Source organism: Oryctolagus cuniculus, chromosome 18 (assembly GCF_051225735.1).
Source record: "Oryctolagus cuniculus isolate XC-2025 breed Fujian yellow rabbit chromosome 18, ASM5122573v1, whole genome shotgun sequence".
Classification (NCBI taxonomy): domain Eukaryota; kingdom Metazoa; phylum Chordata; class Mammalia; order Lagomorpha; family Leporidae; genus Oryctolagus; species Oryctolagus cuniculus.
In genome coordinates, this window is record NC_142884.1 from 66,021,173 (window position 1) to 66,039,671 (window position 18,499).

General features: G+C 42.9%; 1 pseudogene; it reads right to left on the minus strand.

The window, feature by feature from the left end:
- Positions 1–5,807: 5,807 nt before the first annotated feature.
- LOC108176759 (large ribosomal subunit protein uL14 pseudogene) lies at positions 5,808–6,211 on the minus strand (annotated as a pseudogene).
- Between the last annotated feature and the right edge of the window lie 12,288 nt (positions 6,212–18,499).

Below are 18,499 nucleotides of genomic sequence, written 5' to 3' on the forward strand. Positions count from 1 at the left end.
GCCTGCTTTGGGTCCTGGCTCCTTCTCTTCTGGCCCAGCTAATGTGCATCCTGGGAGGCAGCAGCTAAAGGCTCAAGTGCTTGGTTCCCTGCCATTCATGTGGGAGACCTGAATTGAGTTCTAGGCTCCTACCGTCAGTCTGGTCCAGCTCTGGCTATCGTGGGCAAAGGGGGAGTGATCCAGCAGATAGGAATATCAGTCTGTCTATCTCTACTTCTAAAATAAAATGCAAGTAAGTGCATTTTGAAATTTAAAAAAGAAATATATAAGTAATAATCCCATCTACTTCTCCAACTTCTGTGTATCAGCAGTCACCAGTATAGATATATATCTTTCTAGACTTTTTTTTCCATAGGTATATGCTCATCTACAAATATATATGTATATATGATTAATGGAATCATTCTATACATACATATATGCATATACATGTATAATACTATGTGTATGTAATACTTGTATGTAGTTGCGTTACTTGTCTAGGGTGCTCATTCAACATAGGTGTAGGCTTTAATTAGAAATTGACACTTTGTATTCTTTTTGAGGGTAGTGATTTTATTTGGGGTGATTTTTCAGGTACCAAATGAATGTAAATCAGAATTATTAGAGGTGTTTTTTTAAAAATTAATTTGTATTGGCCAAGACTCAAATAACAAGCATATAGCTCAGTAAAATTTCCAAGTGCATGCACCCACACAACCGCCGTCCAGATGAAGTGGTTATTGCCAGTACAGAGGAAGCTTACTCATGCCTCCACCTGGCGACTCTCCCAAAGTGATCACATCATGGCTTCTAACAGCAAAGACGACTGGTCTTGCGTACTTTTGGACTTGGTATAAGCACCGTCATATGACGTGTGATTGTTTATGTCTGGTTCTTTTCACTTACGACGTTTATGAGATTCTTTGTATCATGTAGTTTTCCACTGTATCAATGTATTATATTTTATTTGTTCTGTTGACCAGTATTGGGGTTATTTTCAGTGTTGTTATTGCTGCACACATGAGTACATCCTTGTTCGATGTTCTATTATTTTTTCTAGTTTTTTTCTACTATAACAGAGTACCTCAAACTAAGTGACTAAAAAATTATTTTCTCACAGTTCTGAAGGCTGGAATTTCAAACTTCAGAGCACTGGCAGGACTGTTCCCCCTCCGAAGGCACTAGGAGAGGACCTGTTCCAGGCCTCCCTCCTAATTTCTGACAGCCCTGGACTTAGGGTAACGTAACTGCAGTCTTCACAGGGACCTGCCCCTATCTGAGAGTCTGTTCGCACTTCTCCTTTGAATAAGGACACCAGTCATATTGGATTAGCAGCTTGCCTCGCTGCGGCATGTTCACAGCCATTTACGGCTGCAACAACTCCACTTCCAAATAATGCCAGATTCTGAGGTGCTGGCCCCAGGCGTTCAACGTTTCACCATGGAGCTGTTGGCAGGCGTAATGTAACCCATGACAGGTGTGTGACATAACTGGCAGTTAAGTTGCCAGGTTATGGAGTGGTTAGTAAATACTAGCAACACTTTCCTCCAGTAGTGTAATCTACTACGTCAGTAACTGTGTGTGACTTCAAATAGCAGATGGTAACTTTTGGTAACACTCATTCTGATATAGTTTCAAAGTTAACAGAAGAGTTACAGAAGTCGTGCAAGGAACTCTAATGTACTGTTTATCCAAATCCATCAATTGCTAACATTTCCCTTATTGGCTTTGTCATTCCATGGATGTGTATAATTCTATTATCTGAACTATTTGAGAGAAGCTTGGAGACATTGTGTCCCTTTATCCCTAAATACTTCGGTGTGCATTTCCCAAGAAGAGGGAAATTGCTTTGTTGTGACCACAGTACAGTGATCAAAGTCAGAATCTTTAACATTGATGTAATACTGTCATCTACTAGGAGTGCAGATCCTTTTTTTCTGCCAAGGGCCATTTGAAAATTTATAGCATCATTTGTGGGCCATACAAAATTATCAGCTTACAAATTAGCCTGCTGTGGGTTTTATTGAATTTCAAGTCCCACCTATAGTTGCCTTGGCAAGGCTGGATGTTCCCAACCCCGATCTATATTCCAATTTCATTTTATTTATTTATTTATTTATTTTTGACAGGCAGAGTGGACAGTGAGAGAGAGAGACAGAGAGAAAGGTCTTCCTTTGCCGTTGGTTCACCCTCCAATGGCTGCCGTGGCCAGTGCGCTGCGGCTGGCGCACCGCGCTGATCCGATGGCAGGAGCCAGGTGCTTCTCCTGGTCTCCCATGGAGTGCAGGACCCAAGCACTTGGGCCATCCTCCACTGCACTCCCTGGCCACAGCAGAGAGCTGGCCTGGAAGAGGGGCAACCGGGACAGAATCCGGTGCCCCGGCCGGGACTAGAACCTGGTGTGCCAGCGCCACAAGGCGGAGGATTAGCCTAGTGAGCCGCGGCACCGGCCTTATATTCCAATTTCATTAATTTCCCCAATAACGTTCTTTATAGCTCCCTTCCTCCTAGTCCAGTCTATTACAAGGTACTGTATTTGGTTTTTGTCTCCTTAGTCTGTTTAAGAGAATTTCTCAGCTATTCTTTTTCTTCTTGTCCTTAGAATTTTTGAGGAATTTTGTCCAATTATTTTGTACAATAGATGTCAATTTGTATTGCTTTATATCTCCCCATGTTTTGATTCAAGTTACAGCAAAAGAAAAAATATAGAAGTGATAATGTTTCCTTGAGGCACAGAGTATCAACCTCAATTTTGGCGATGTTAACTTTGACCACAAGGTATTGTCTGCCAGATTTCTACATTGTTACCATCCTTGAGTTGATTCATTCATTTTTCTGCTATTGTCAATCTGCTGTTAATCTTGTCTGGTGAATTTTTTAAATCTCAGATGTTTTACTGTTTTATTCTATGCTTTTAATTTGAATGTTTTACAGTTTCCATATTTTTCTGCTTATAGTATCCATATGTTCATTCCATATGATCATACTTTTCTTTAAATCATTTAATTACTTATAAAAGTGGTTTCAAGTTTCTTTTCCATGAATTACAACATCTGAGTAAACTCAGGGTCAGATTTGATTGTTTTTCTCTTAACTGAATTACAATGTACTATTTCCTCACGTATCTCGTAACTTGTTACCATAAAATTTTGTGCATGATATGTTTGATAATTTGGGAATCTCTTATATATTACTGTGAAAGAGGGTTGTCTTTTGTCCTCACAGGCAGTTTACTTTGAATTCCAAGCTCAGTTTTCCTTGTTTTGGGAAGGCTTTGAAAGTTGTGTTGAGTGTTCTTTGTTTTTTTTTTAGCAATCTAGTTGCTGTCTTCTACTTGGAATCTCACAGTCTCCTCTGAGCACTGCCAGCTAAAGGGTTGCTGAATGATTTGGGTAGAAATTGTAAGGTTCCTGTTTCATTGATTCTCTTATTAAATTTTGTTCCTTACTTTTTCACTACTCTTGGAGACTCAATTCTCTGATTCTGTAAGCTAGTAGATTTCTGATTGAATTTTCACTTTCCCATGGGAACAGACTTCTCACAGACCTCAAGTGAGAAGTCATTAATACACAAGAATTATTAAGCATAATTACCTAGGATAGAGGCCAACTCCCCACAGCTCCCCTTTCTGGTCTAGTTCCTTCCAGTGCTTCAAATAAGGATTTAAAAAAAATTTGTCTGGAATTATAATTATTATCTGCTGGATAGTTAGTATGCTATACAGTGCTTCACTATTACTGGAGAGGTAATTTGGAATATTTTTTAAAAGCTCCTCTAATCTTGAACTGAGCTGCCTAAAGTGCGTTTATTAACATAGTTCACATCTGGTTTCATGAATTAATCACTAATTAGTCACCAAGGAATCCTTGGTGCCTGAACATTATTTCTAGTGCCCAGGGAAAGTCCGTTTTAGGAATGCACATATTTCTGCTTGTGTTGGTTGAGCCTTCTCTGCACTTCAGCCTGCTGGGTTTTCCTGTGCGAATTAGCTGTATGTGGCCCCTGACTCAATTAGCAGAATGAAGAGCGAGCGGGGGATGCCTTTAGTTTTGAGGGCTGTGTGTACTAGACTTGCACAGTTACATTTGACTTTGCTTATTTAAATGTTATTTCCGGTCTTGGACTACTGAGATGGCAGATGTTATTAAAGAATGTTTTTCTGTAAATTCTGCAAAGCTGGAGGAAAATAATGAATTTTGGAGACTCGTGTAGTTAGTACAGAGATTTTAATTTCAAAGACCAGGAATACAATATTATAATGCAAGATTTTCTTTTATCTTTTTATCTCCTATTTGTGTCAAAATAGCTTTAGACTTGCAAAGAGTTCCAATTTATATAATCTTTTAACATGTATTCAAGAATGCACTATTTCAAGATATGCAGGTTTCTTTTATTTTTTCGAAAAATTTCAATCTACAGAAAAAGTGCAAGAACTGTACAATGACTATCTTACATCCTTCAACTGAATTAATCAGTTTTTAACATTTGAGATATACTGATCAACTTTTTTTTTACATATGGGTGGAGGTGTATTGCTTTCCTTTTTACTGACAGATACAAGTAATCAGTACTCTGCCCCACATGGCATATGATTTGTCTGCCCATGCTCCCTATTGCTTAAACATGTCTTTTTGATACTATGTGGCTTTCTTACCTCCCAGTCCTGCTTCTCCCCTGTGCTCCGGTTGGATCACGCTTGGTCAGCTGTCTGGGCTGACCGAAAGACCACTTGAATGATCAGTCATTTGCAGTTGCAGAACTTAGAGAGTGACAGTAAGGAGTAAGTGCTGAAGCTTTGAATTTTAGAGTTGAAAACAGACTGGGAAATCCTAGGTAGCATAACTACAAATCCATATACATATATATGTATATATATGTATATATATACACATATATTTAACATATAGTAATATATATCTTCTCTCATTCACACACACACATATATATAATTACATAGATACACCTCAAGAGGTTTTCAAAAGGCTCATAGAAAATTTTATATTATGAAAGAACTATGCCTAGATTTTAAAGTTCATTGCACCAAAATAAATCTTTTAAATTCCATTTTCCATGATGATCTTTTTGACGTGTGTGTGTGTACTTTTTTTTCTTTTATGGTTGGCTCATCTTTATCCCTAAGGTTTCAGCTCAAATGTTATTTTATCAGAAAGATGTTCCCTGATCGCCTAATCCCTAGACCCCATCATCTGCCATCACCACTCTAACACAGAATCATTTTGTTTTCCTTTGCCCTTTGAATTATTTGTGTACTTCTTGTCTGTTCCCAGTACAGAGAATGCTTTGTTCTCTCTTCACCAGTGTCCCCAGTGTCAAATAGAACCTGGTGTGAAGTAGACACTCTAAATATTCTTTCAGTGAGATTCCTGTACAAGCCAAAAGTATTGGGAACAGCAATGATCTCCTAAACTGGAGAATGAAAAACAGAATGCAAAAGAATAGTACTCATGGAGTGTACTAGACATTCTGTGCAAAAGATAGAATAAACCCGCGAGAGGAGAAAACAACCAGGCTTTCAGTCCCCACAAAACCTGACTCTAATGTGGTTCCAACACTTGAAAGATCACAAAACTGCTAATGAAACTGCAAAGTGAAATGGAAAGTACAAGAGAGCACATTTGAATTTAGGAATATTTTCTATTAAAAATTGAATAAAAATAATCTGAAAGGATGGTCTTATGCAGAATGATTGTCTCCTGATTTAAAAAAAAAAAAAAAAAGAATCACCTCAATGGGTCAAACCTGTAGCCTGTTTTTTTAAGGGGGAGCAAATACTTTTTAATCTTTTTTACACATACACTGTAGGATCATGCAGTGCTGCCTGCTTTGAATGCAACCCTAGGCCACGAGTCTGCACCCTGCTTTGCTGGTCCAGGGATGCAGAACGCTTCATCTCGCCTTTATCGTTCACTGTGACTCCTGCGTTATCTTCAAAATAGACACACCTTCTCTTCTCCAGGATGACTTTCCTTGTTGAATTACCGCTGCCGGGTGTCCCTTCTCCTGAGCTCCGGCTTGTCTGTGGCCATCACCACGTCACCCACGCCAGCAGCGGGAAGTCTGTTCGGCCATCCCTTGATCGCCTTCACAGAGATGATATACAGATTTTTGGTTCCCGTGTTGTCAGCACAGGTGATCACGGCGCCTACAGAAGACTCAGGGAAATCCGGAATTTCGCACCCGAGGACCTGCTGCATCCTCGCTTCGACATCTTGAGTGCTGCGAAGGGGCAGAAAGCTGTAATCTATTTTTTTTTTTTTTATTAAGGTGCTGAAGGAATGAGGCCTTGTTCTTGGAGCTGAACTACTCGCTGAAGTTGAAGCTGTTCCGGAAGTTGCGAATTTTCTTCATTCACTCAAACCTAAAACTCCTGAGTGAGTCCCAGTGCTGGATTCTGCATTCATTTGTTCTCTGCTTATGTCTGCTGTTTCTGACTTAGGCAAGATTTACAATGATCTCATGGAAACTGAAAATTAGAAATAACACTGTCTTCATTACTGTAGCTTTATAGGCAGTCTTTAAACCATTTAGGGTGAGCCTTGGAACTTTCTCTATCCCAAAATTATTTTTACTTTTCTGGTTTCCTTGCCTTTCCATATATTTTCTAGAATTAGTTCATCAATATATAAAAGAAAAGTCTTGTTGGAATTGATTGAGATTGTGATGAACCATTGATCAGATTGGAGAGATGTGACCTCTTACTGAGTCTTCCAAACCGTGAACACGATCTGTCTCCTGTTTTATAGGTTGTCTTTGGTTTCTTTCATTGCCATTTTGTGGGTTTCAGCATACAGATTTTTAGTTCTCCTTTGTATTTAAACCTATATATTTCTTTTTTTTCTTAAAGATTTATTTATTTATTTGAAAGTCAGAATTACACAGAGAGAGAAGAGGCAAAGAGGCAGAGAGAGAGATGTCTTCCATCTGCTGGTTCACTCCCCAATTGGCCACAATGGCTGGAGCTGCACCAATCTGAAGCCAGGAGCCAGGAGCTTCCTCCGGGTCTCCCACACGGGTGCAGGGGTCCAAGGACTTCTTCCACTGCTCTCCCAGGACACAGCAGAGAGCTGGATCGGAAGGGAGCAGCCGGGTCCCAAACCAGCGCCTATATGGGATGCCGGTGCTCCAGGCCAGGTTGTTAACCAGCTGCGCCGCAGCACCAGCCCCTGCACCTATATATTTCATTGTGAGTATGTTGAAACACCATTACTTTTTCTAAGATTTATTTATTTGAAAGTCAGAGCTATAGAGAGAGCGAGAGCGAGAGATCGATCTTCTGTCTGCTGGTTCACAGATGACTGCAACAGCTGGGGCTGAGGCTGGGCAAGATCAAAGTCAGGAGCCAAGCCGGCGCCGTGGCTCAATAGGCTAATCCTCCACCTTGCGGCGCCGGCACACCGGGTTCTAGTCCCGGTTGGGGCGCCGGATTCTGTCCCGGTTGCCCCTCTTCCAGGCCAGCTCTCTGCTATGGCCAGGGAGTGCAGTGGAGGATGGCCCAGGTGCTTGGGCCCTGCACCCCATGGGAGACCAGGAAAAGCACCTGGATCCTGGCTCCTGCCATCGGATCAGCGCGGTGCGCTGGCTGCAGCGGCGGCCATTGGAGGGTGAACCAACGGCAAAAGGAAGACCTTTCTCTCTCTGTCTCTCTCTCACTGTCCACTCTGCCTGTCAAAAATAAAAAAAAAATAAAAAAAAAAAAAGTCAGGAGCCAGAAGCTTCTCCTGGGTCTCCCATGTGGGTGACAGAGACCCAAGCACTTGGGCCATCCTCTGCTGCTTTCCCCAGGCTGTTAGCAGGGAGCTGGAGTCACAGTGGAGGAGCACATGCAACTGGTGCGCATATGGAATGCTGGCATTTGCAGGCGACGGCTTTACCAGCTATGCCGGCCCCACCATTGCTTTTTCTGTATTGATCTTGGATCCCTTGACATTATAAGGTCTTTTTAGTTCTGGGAACTGTTTTGTGGACTCCTTGGCATTGTCTACATGGAAAATCAGGTGGTCTTTACTGAAACTGAGAGTTTTATTTCTTCCATGTCAATAATTTTGCTTTCTGTGATTTTTCTTGCTTTTTTGATCTGGCCATTATGATCTTGGGTAGGAGTGGTGAGAAACGACTTCCTTGTCCTGATCTGAATCTCAGGTGGGAAAGACCTTTCACCAGTGTTAGATGTAGGCTGTGAGCTATAGACTTACATATTCCTTTTGAGATATTGTGGTTTTGATTCGCTAGATTTCTTGGAGCATTTTGATATATAAGTTGATGAGAAATATTGCTCTGCAGTTTTTTTTTTTTTTTTTTTTCCCTAACGTCTGGTTTTGGCATCAGGATAATGCTGTCCTCATAAAATGAGTTCATGGAAGAGAGTCTGTAGAATTGGTATTTCTTTCTTAAATGGTTGATATAATTCACTCCTGAAACCATCTGGGACTCAAGTTTATGTTTGTTGGAAGGTTTTAAACTGAATTCTATTTCTTTATAGAAAGGCAATAATTCTATTTGTCTTCTTGAATGAGTTTTTGTTCTTATCGTTTATGGAGCTGGTCCATGTTATCTAAATTTTTAAATTTATGGGCATAGAATCTTTTGTAATATTCCACTGTATTTTTAATATCTGTGGCATCTATAGTCATACTCTCTTTTTCATTCCTCAAAATAGTAATTTTTATTTTCTCTTCTTGGTCAGTTTGGGTGTTTGGGTAGGGTTTTTTCAATCTTACTGATCTTCAAAAACCTAGGTTTGAGTTTTACTTACTTTGTGTAGTTTCTCAGTTGTATTAATTCTGTCTTGTTAAAAAAATCATTTATTTTGCTTATTTTAGATTTCATTTGTTTTTCTTTCTCTAGTTTCTTAGGTAGAAATTTAGATTATTGATTTGAGATTTTTCTTCTAATATAAAGGGTTTTATACAATATGTTTCTTTTTTTTTTTTTTTTTTTTTTTTGACAGGCAGAGTGGACAGTGAGAGAGAGAGACAGAGAGAGAAAGGTCTTCCTTTGCCGTTGGATCACCCTCCAATGGCCGCCGCTGCGGCCGGCGCACCGCGCTGATCCGATGGCAGGAGCCAGGATCCAGGTGCTTTTCCTGGTCTCCCATGGGGTGCAGGGCCCAAGCACCTGGGCCATCCTCCACTGCACTCCCTGGCCATAGCAGAGAGCTGGCCTGGAAGAGGGGCAACCGGGACAGAATCCGGCGCCCCAACCGGGACTAGAACCCGGTGTGCCGGCGCCGCAAGGTGGAGGATTAGCCTATTGAGCCACGGCGCCGGCTACAATATGTTTCTTTTTAAGCACTATTTTAACCATGTCTCACAAATTTTGACATTTTAATTTTTAAAAGATTTGAAGTAGGCTCCTTGTAGCCAGTATATAGTTGTTTGTTTAATCCAATCTGAGAATTCTTTTGATTGATAAATTTAAACTGCTTAAATATAATGCAATTATGGATATTGGATTAAAATCTACACACTTGCTACATGTTTTCTGTAAGTTATTTTTCATTTCTTCTTTCTTTTGACTTACTTGAACTGTTTTTTTATTATTCTGTTTATTTATCTCTGTTACTGACTCACTATTTATACCTCCTAAAAACTGTTCAGTAGTTGCATGATAACTCTTTAATCAGAGTCCACACTCAAATAGTATTATACTGCTATATTTACTATGAGGACCATACAATACTGTTTCCAATCATTCTTTTTCATCCTTTGTACTATTTTTTTTCTATATGTTACTTCTGCATATGCTAGGCTGTACAATGCTACTTTTTTGTTTGTGTTAGATTGTTATCTATCAGAACAGTTACAAGTGAAAAAAATCTGTTTTTTTAATCTTACCTTCATTGATTCCATTTGTAGCATTATTCATTTCTTTGTCTACATCTTTTTTTTTTTTTTTTTTTTTTTTTTTTTGACAGGCAGAGTGGACAGAGAGAGAGAGATAGAGAGAAAAGTCTTCCTTTGCCGTTGGTTCACCCTCCAATGGCCGCTGCGGCCAGTGCACTGTGGCTGGTGCACCGCACTGATCCGATGGCAGGAGCCAGGTACTTCTCCTGGTCTCCCATGGGGTGCAGGGCCCAAGCACTTGGGCCATCCTCCACTGCACTCCCTGGCCACAGCAGAGAGCTGGCCTGGAAGAGGGGCAACCGGGACAGAATCTGGCGCCCCGACCGGGACTAGAACCCGGTGTGCCAGCGCCACAAGGCGGAGGATTAGTCTATTGAGCCATGGTGCTGGCCTTGAAAGTTATTTTTACCAGAGAACTCTGTCTTGACATTATTTTCTTTTATTTTTGGCCCTTTAAAAATCATTATTCTGTTTTCTATTGGCTCACCTGGTTTCTGACAAGATGAGCATTATCTTATGTTTATTTTATCTGTTGTTAAGTGTTCCCCCTCCCTGTTTCTTTCAAGATTTTCTCTGAGTTTATGTTTTTAAAATTGAATTTATCTTGGTTGGTGCTTTGGATCTTCAGTTTAATATATGCCATTCATTTTGAAAATTCTCAGCTATTACTCCTTCTAATATTTATTCGATATATCTCTCTTTTTTCCTTCTTCAATTCTAGTTATACATTTGCTATTTTAATATAATTTCTAGATTCAAAGTTCTGTTTTTCATATATATTTTTAAAGATTTATTTATTTATTTGGAAGTCAGAGTTGCACATAGAGAGAAGGAGAGGCAGAGAGGCAGAGAGAAAGAGATCTTCTATCCGCTAGTTTACCCCCCAATTGGCCACAATGGCCGGAACTATGCGGATCTGAAGCCAGGAGCCAGGAGCTTCCTCCGAGTCTTTGCACATGGGTGCAGGGGCCCAAGAACTTGGGCCATCTTCTACTGCTTTCCCAGGCCACAGCAGAGAGCTGGATTGGAAGTGGAGCAACCAGGACTCAAACCGACGCTCATATGGGAGCTGGCACTGCAGGCGGCGGTTTTACCCGCTATGCCACAGCACCGGCCCCCTGTTTTTCATATTTGACTCTTTTTCTCTCTTTCAGCTTGGATAATTTCAAGTTCACCAATTCTTCCCTTAGCTCTGATAAGTACACTGATGAACCTATCAATGGCAGTCTCGATCTGTGTTATTGTTTTTAATTTTTAGCATCTCCATTTGATTTTCTTCTTACAATTAACATTTCTCTGTGCTGAAAATAGTCGTTTAACAGTTCTTTCATTGTGAGTTTGACATATTTATACAGCTATTTTCAATTCCCTATCTGGTAGTTCCAACATCTGTGCCATATAGGAGTCTGGTTCAACTGATTGCTTTGTCTCTTGGTGTTATGGTATTCTGTTTGTTTTGTATACTATATGCTTTTTTGTTGAAATTAGACACCTGTGTAAGACAGCATAGAGGGGTTGGCATAGTTTCAGCTCTGGGAGTGCCTATTTCCCATATCAGAGTGCCTAGATGGGAGTCCCCCTGCTAACGTATATCCTGGGAGACAGCAGGTGATGGCTCAAGTGTTTGGATCCCTTCTACCCATGAGTTCTGGGCTCCTGGCTTTGGCCTGACCTATTCCTGGCTATTGTGGACATTCGAGGAGGGAACCAGCAGATTGAAGATATCTCTCTCTCTATCACTCTGCCTTTCAAATAAATTAAAAAAAAAAAAACTTGAAAAAGAGACATGATAGATTGAGGTAACTAGTTTTATTTCTGTAGGTGAACACATTTTTTCTTTTTCTAACTTCCTTTGTGGGGGATATGAGTGCATCTGGACAGGGTTGAGGTACATTTGGAATTTGTGGTTACTGGGGCTTCCCTCAGGGAGCCAGCAGGTTCCTTGAACAAAATGTCGTGTTGTGGGTGGGTTTCCCACTCGGGGGCTTTTCTCGATGCCCAGCCCGTCCTCAGCCTGACCACTTCCCCTGTGCCAAGATGCTCACTGACCGCACGCTCTGTGCTCTGCCGTCCCTCCGCCTGCTGCTGTCACGCGAGACTTCTCACCTGGCGGTGCAGCGGGCGAGTCTGGTGCTCTGGTGCAGCCTCCGTGTTGAGCAGCGCTGGGTCCCTGGTCTCGGGGTGTGCTCTTCTCAGTGCTCAGTCCCTCCCCAGGGGTCATCTGGGGCCCCCACGTGTTCCTGCCTGCCCATCCTTGAGTGTTTTTTTTTTTTTTTAATAAATTTCACAGAGTTAGAGAGAAAGAGACAAAAAGGTATTCCTTCCGTTGGTTCACCCCCAAATGGCTGTTATCGCCGGCGCTGCGCCGATCCGAAGCCAGGAGCCAGGTGCTTCTCCTGGTCTCCCATGGGGTGCAGGGCCCAAGCACTGGGGCCATCCTCCACTGCCCTCCTGGGCCACAGCAGAGAGCTGGCCTGGAAGACGGGCAACCGGGACTAGAACCCGGCGCCCATATGGGTTGCCGGCGCTGCAGGTGGAGGATTAACCAAGTGAGCCATGGCGCCGGCCCCTGGTTTTGTTTTTAAGAGTGATGGAGTTTGTTGTCACTACTGCCCAATTTTTAGCAGAGGAGATGAGCAAGAAGGGGGCAGGCAGGATCCCATGCCCAGCTGCAGCCCAGCTCTGCCCCTCCCTGGGGGCGTTTTCTCAGGATTCTGTCTCCACCAGGAACGCTCACTGGGGCCTGTGGAGAGAACCCAGTGAGGGGTGCAGGCTCCCTCTGATTCTGCATCCATACTCTGTCACAGCCAGAGCTCCACCTCCCCGTTTGTTAACAGTTCTAAGAAAACTCTTTTCACCCAAGTTCAAGTTCAACTGCCCCAAGTGAACCACACTCTGTGTCTTCCTGCAGGCCTGTGTCTCTCCTCAGATTCTGGACCTGTTGACATTGCTTCAGTTCAGCTCCCTTAAAATTTATTTGTTTATGTTCATATATTAGCAAGGTGGGAGGGGGGAGAGAGAGAGAGAACCTTCCATCTGCTGATTCACTCAAATGCCTGCCAACAGCCAGGTCTGGGTCAAGCTGAAACCAGGATTCTGGAGCTCAGTCTGGGTCTGCCACATGGGTGACAAGGACCCACAGACTTCAGCTCTTTGATGGATTCCAGAAAAGTTGTTAATGTGAAGATTTTTTTTTAAATTGTAAGAGTTAAGGGACATCCTTTCCAGCTATGTGTCTCCCGAGTAGAGACCAGAACCCCAATCTTCGTTCTCACCTCTGAGGTCTTCTGTGGATACGGTGACTCCTTGTGTTTATGCCAGTGTGAATGTTAACAGCACTGCTCGCTCAAGAGTTTCTCCATTTGAATGACAAGTTGTATGATCACTGGTGGGAGTTTGTTCTTGAAAACATTACGCAACAAGTTTTCACCAGGAGCATATGTTAGGTTTGGACGGATTTCTTTATCCTGGATAAAAGTCAAACACTGAAGTCCGTCAAAAAGTATGGGCAGAAAAGGTGAGTAAAAGATGCATCAGCGAAATCTAATGTGTAGACCGGATCCTGTTTTAATGCAAAAAAAAAAAAATATATATATATATACATAAAATTTTTAGTTAACCAGAGACAATTAGACATAGGCTAGGGATTAGAAGATAAAGAACTTTTGTTATTTTGTTAAATATTATAGTGTTATTATTACATTTTTTAAAAAATCATATTTGTTGTAGACACGTTCTGTTGCATGTGGAGTAAAATGGTATGAAGGCAACAGTTTATTTTAAAATACTCAAAAACAACAAAAACAGATGAAGGGAGAGATAAAGTGGTAGATAAAGACAAAACACTGTGCCAAGCCACTCATTCCTCAAGGTCAGTGATGGGAAGGTGGGGATTAATTATTTTATTATCTCATCCTTTTGCATGTTTGACAAATTTTAAAATAAAACTTTTTTGTTAAGTTTTGCAGGTTAGAAGCCTGTATCTTTTTATAAAATACGGTGCTCAGCCTACAGTTTCAGCCGGCATCGTGACTTCTTCTTGTGCACAGCAGAGACCAGGCAGCCATCCCTGAAGAGTTCATTGGAAAACTTCCTGCATCAGTGACTGTGTTTTCCAGTCAGATGATCTGTGATGTGATAGGGACAGAGGAGGGAGGAGAGAGAGAGAGAGAGAGAGGAGGGGAGAGAGGGGAGAAAGGGGAGAAAGGGGAGAGAGAGGAGAGAGGAGGGAAGAGAGGGGAGAGAGGGGAGAGAGAGGAGAGAGGAGGGAAGAGAGGGGAGAGAGGGGAGAGAGAGGAGAGAGGAGGAAAGAGAGGGGAGAGAGAGGAGAGAGGAGGGAAGAGAGGGGAGAAAGGGGAGAGAGGGCAGAGAGAGGAGAGAGGAGCGGAGAGAGGAGGGGAGAGAGGGGAGAGAGGGCAGAGAGAGGGGAGAGAGGGGAGAGAGAGGAGAGAAGGGAAAGGGGAGAGAGGAGAGGGGGGGAGAGAGGAGAGGAGAGAGGGGGACAGGGTAAAAAGGGTAGAGGGAGTGAGGGAGGGAGGAAGGGGGAGGAGAGAGGGGGGGAGGGGGTAAGAGGCCATGGTTCTGATAACATTTCAATCTGACACGTCCTCCCTGGGCCAAGGTGGAGGCATGAGCCTTGTGGCTGCCTTGTGAAACCTGACTCAACTCAGTGCAAACTGACCTTGCAAGGGAGACGTCATGCTTTTCTCCCCTGTTTCAGGTATGCACGGACTCTTCTTTCTCTCCCATTCATTGTCTGGAAAGATGGGCGACTTGGAATAGGAAGTAATGAGGCTGGAAGCCCCAAAGGACAGGACTGATCCTTGTTTTGACACATGTAAAAATAATTAAATAAATATTTTAGGAAGAAATTAGTGAATAAACTCATATTTGCTCTTGGCACATAGGCATAACAGAATACATACTGTCTCTGTTGAATTAAATTGTGAGTGACAGAATTGAAAAGGGAGTTTTCACAATATGTACCTCGTATGCTGGACCTCTTTGGAAGACGTTCAGATGAGCAGAATCAGCCAGCGTGCTGAAACCAGGCAAGGAAAGCCAGCATGAAGAGCAGCTTCATTTCAAATAGAGCCACCCAACAGTGTAGCTGCGTGCTTGCCACCTTTCTCTTAAAGCTATCTGCAGAAATGATTGGTCCTTGCATATTCTTATGCTACCGTTTCTGCAAAGAAATCAGGAGCCTTTGTACTATCCTGCCTGCAGAAAGTCGGAATGACAAGTGTCCTTAAATAAACAGGAGTCATACATCACAGTGCTGCTTGTTTTGATGAGCATGCAGGAGTGACAAGTTAATAATAAATCTCCAGCTTGTAGCAGGAAGGTGGCTAAGGAGGTGCTGTGGTTTAATTTACATCTTTGGAAGGTTCCGAAGATTTAATAATCTCCCTGCCTCATACATCAAGCTAATACCCCTGAGGCAGAAAAGCAAAACATTTTTAAACTGTTAATCGGAGAAGCAATAAAATACTGTCTCAAGTCACAAATAAATCGAGTTTCTGGTGGTCTCGATGGACTGCTGGTATGTGTGATTAATTCAGATTCTAAAGCCATTAGCAACTACTGGAATTCCTGACTGCCAAACTGGGCGAGCTGGACCGCTCTGAGCATTGCAAATCTAATCGGAAGTTCTAGACCAAGGGCAGTGCTGGATCTTAGCTTAAATCCACCCAATAGCTTATTTCACCTTGTAGGTTGGCTACAACGGATTGTTGCCTGCAAATTTATATGAATTTGAGGCTTACTTCTGAATGATTGTTTTTAACTGGGGTTTGAACCATCTTTCTGATAATGTAGGATGAGTTTCTGCATTCTACTTGTAGGGTTTTAATTGGGAAAAATGGGATATTGAAAGGGGAGATAACCCTCTCTGGCATGATGAGCCGTTTGTGAAACCAAAGCAGTTTCCAGATTTGTAGCTCCTTATTTCTTAAACAGCCGAGCTATAGTGGTGGAGGAGAAGTGTATTGACTGTGTTAATTTGGAAAACTTTCTCCTTGTTGATATCAAAAATATCATATTCCCTGTTTACAGAACAGGCTATGATGATTTTTAAAAAGGAGGAAGCTAGAGTTGTGTGTGCTTGCAGTATGTATATGTGTATTTATTGCTCCAATTTGTCATGAAATAGTTTTCATAAAAGCGTTAGATTGTAAATTGTGGTCTCTGCTTATCTTTTTACTAACATCACTTCTGCTGTCCACTGTGATGCTTAATGCACTCTGTAGGGAATGAAGAAGAGAGCCCAGGCTGATGACAAAAATAGCCGGTTTTCCTCCTCTTCCCTCCTTCCAGCCCCTGTGGCTCTAAACTCAGCTGTACATTAGGGTTGCATTTTGTCATGTCTTCTAGGGTGCCCTGACTAGCATAGCGTACCTGTCAGAGGAGGACCAGCCCCCATTCCACTCAGCAGTAAGGAAAGCACACGCCAGCCCTGATGTCCCTGGGCTGCCCCTGCCTGCCTCTCTCTGAGGTAGTCTGGATCGTCTTGGTCAGGAGTTCACGCTGGGCTGCGAAACTCCCTCCCCCTTAGCCAGTAAGCCCTGAGTGCTGTGTGTGTCAGGTACTGCCCTGGTCCCAGAGGTGAAGGACAGAGGCTGAGAGTACCTGTCTGTTCCCTGTTGCTACTGGGGAAAAGGTCCGCAAGCACAGTGGCTTCAAACAACGCGAATTTGTCACCTTACTGTTCTCGGAGGGCAGAAATCTGAAAGCAAGGGTTTGGCAGTTACCTATGTTGCTTTCCAGAGCCTCGAGGGTGGACTCTGCCCTCGCTTACCCAGTAGAGACTGCATTCCTGGGCTCATGGTCCCTCCATGCTGATTCCCACTCTGGCTTCTTTTGTCCCAATTTCTACTCCATCTGACCTCCTCCCTCCTGAAGAGCCTTAATTTACTCACATCTGTTGAGTTCTACTTTTCTGTACAAGGTAACATTCACAGATTCCAGGAATCCAGACATGTGTGAGTGGCTGTTCTTCACAGATTTGATCTTCAGGTTCTCTGCCACTCTCTACTTTAATATGACTGGTAAGTGGATTTCTTTTAACCTTTCTGAGTCTTAGAGTTCTTATTTGCAAAATGGTAAATAATCCCCTTGCCATAGACTTATGGGAAGATTAAGTGCCTGAAAGCCGTTAGCACCATGTCTGACACACACCTTGCATGACATAGTCAATAAATTGGAGGCTCATGGATTATTGTTCCCATAATTTAGTGATGAAAGGACACAGTCTCCCCTCTTTGGGGACTTCTAAGTCAGTGGAAAAGATGAACAGGTAAGCAGGTAACTCTAACTTTAGCAAGGGCCATAATTATGTCAATCCATAAGGGTCTTTCTAGCCTAATTTCAATCAGTCTTTCATGGATGAACACTGAACAGTTAAGTTTAAAGTGAAGGAAGACAACGAATGATTGCCTGAAGCTGCAATGCCAGGACCAGTGTGTTGTGGATTTTAATTGTGATGACATCATGTCTTCTCTAAGAAGAATCTGTTTCCTGGTCTCGAGATGTCTCATTAACTCTCTTGAGCTTAGAGTGTATGCCATTCACAGGCGAGGGCCTCGGCAAGCCTACGTCGTATGGAAAAATAAAACATGATAAAGCTGGACTGTAGGACCAAGATGAACGTTTATCCTGTCCTCTCTCTTCTCTCCTCTCCTCCCAACCTTCACACCCTTCCTCCCCCAGGGGGAGAGAGTCAACCTGGTTGTCAGCATTCCAGTGTTCTAGTTGGACCAAGATCACTTTTGACCGGAGTCCCTACAGATGAAAAAGTCAGCCCTTTGGGTAGGTGTCACTAGCGTCTCCTGTCTATGAGATGCGCGTGACAAGCGCCTCCTTCTTCCTACTGTGGAGCAGCCGGCCTGAGCACACACGCTCCCCTATTCTGTCCATCCTGTTTCCTAATTAGATTCTCATCTCGCTTGAGCTGGCAGCCGGTGATGCTGTCTCTTCCCTTGACTTCCAGGATGCCCCTTGCTCCTGCTTTCCTCCTGTCTTGTGTCTGTGGCTTCTCCTTTGTTTCTGCTGTGTCTTCCTCATTTCTCTGACTTGCTGCTCAAATACTTCATGGCTCAGTTCTGAGACCTTTTCTCTCGTCTGTGTCTAATCATTGCACTTTTGTGTGAGGATTTAAATATCAACTATGTATTGCTGATACTGGCGTGAGTTTTCTATTGTTTCTATAACAAATTACCATGAATTAGGCCAGCGCCATGGCTCACTAGGCTAATCCTCCGCCTTGCGGCGCTGGCACACTGGGTTCTAGTCCCGGTTGGGGCGCCGGATTCTGTCCCGGTTGCCCCTCTTCCAGGCCAGCTCTCTGCTGTGGCCAGGGAGTGCAGTGGAGGATGGCCCAAGTGCTTGGACCCTGCACCCCATGGGAGACCAGGAGAAGTACCTGGCTCCTGCCATTGGATTAGCGCAGTGTGCCGGCCACAGCGCACTGGCCGTGGCTGCCATTGGAGAGTGAACCAACGGCAAAGGAAGACCTTTCTCTCTGTCTCTCTCTCTCACTGTCCACTCTGCCTGTCAAAAAAAAAAAAAAAAAAATTACCATGAACTTAGTGGCTAACGTATTGTCTTACAGTTAGGAAGGTTTAAAGTCCGATATGATGTTCACTGGGCTCAAACTG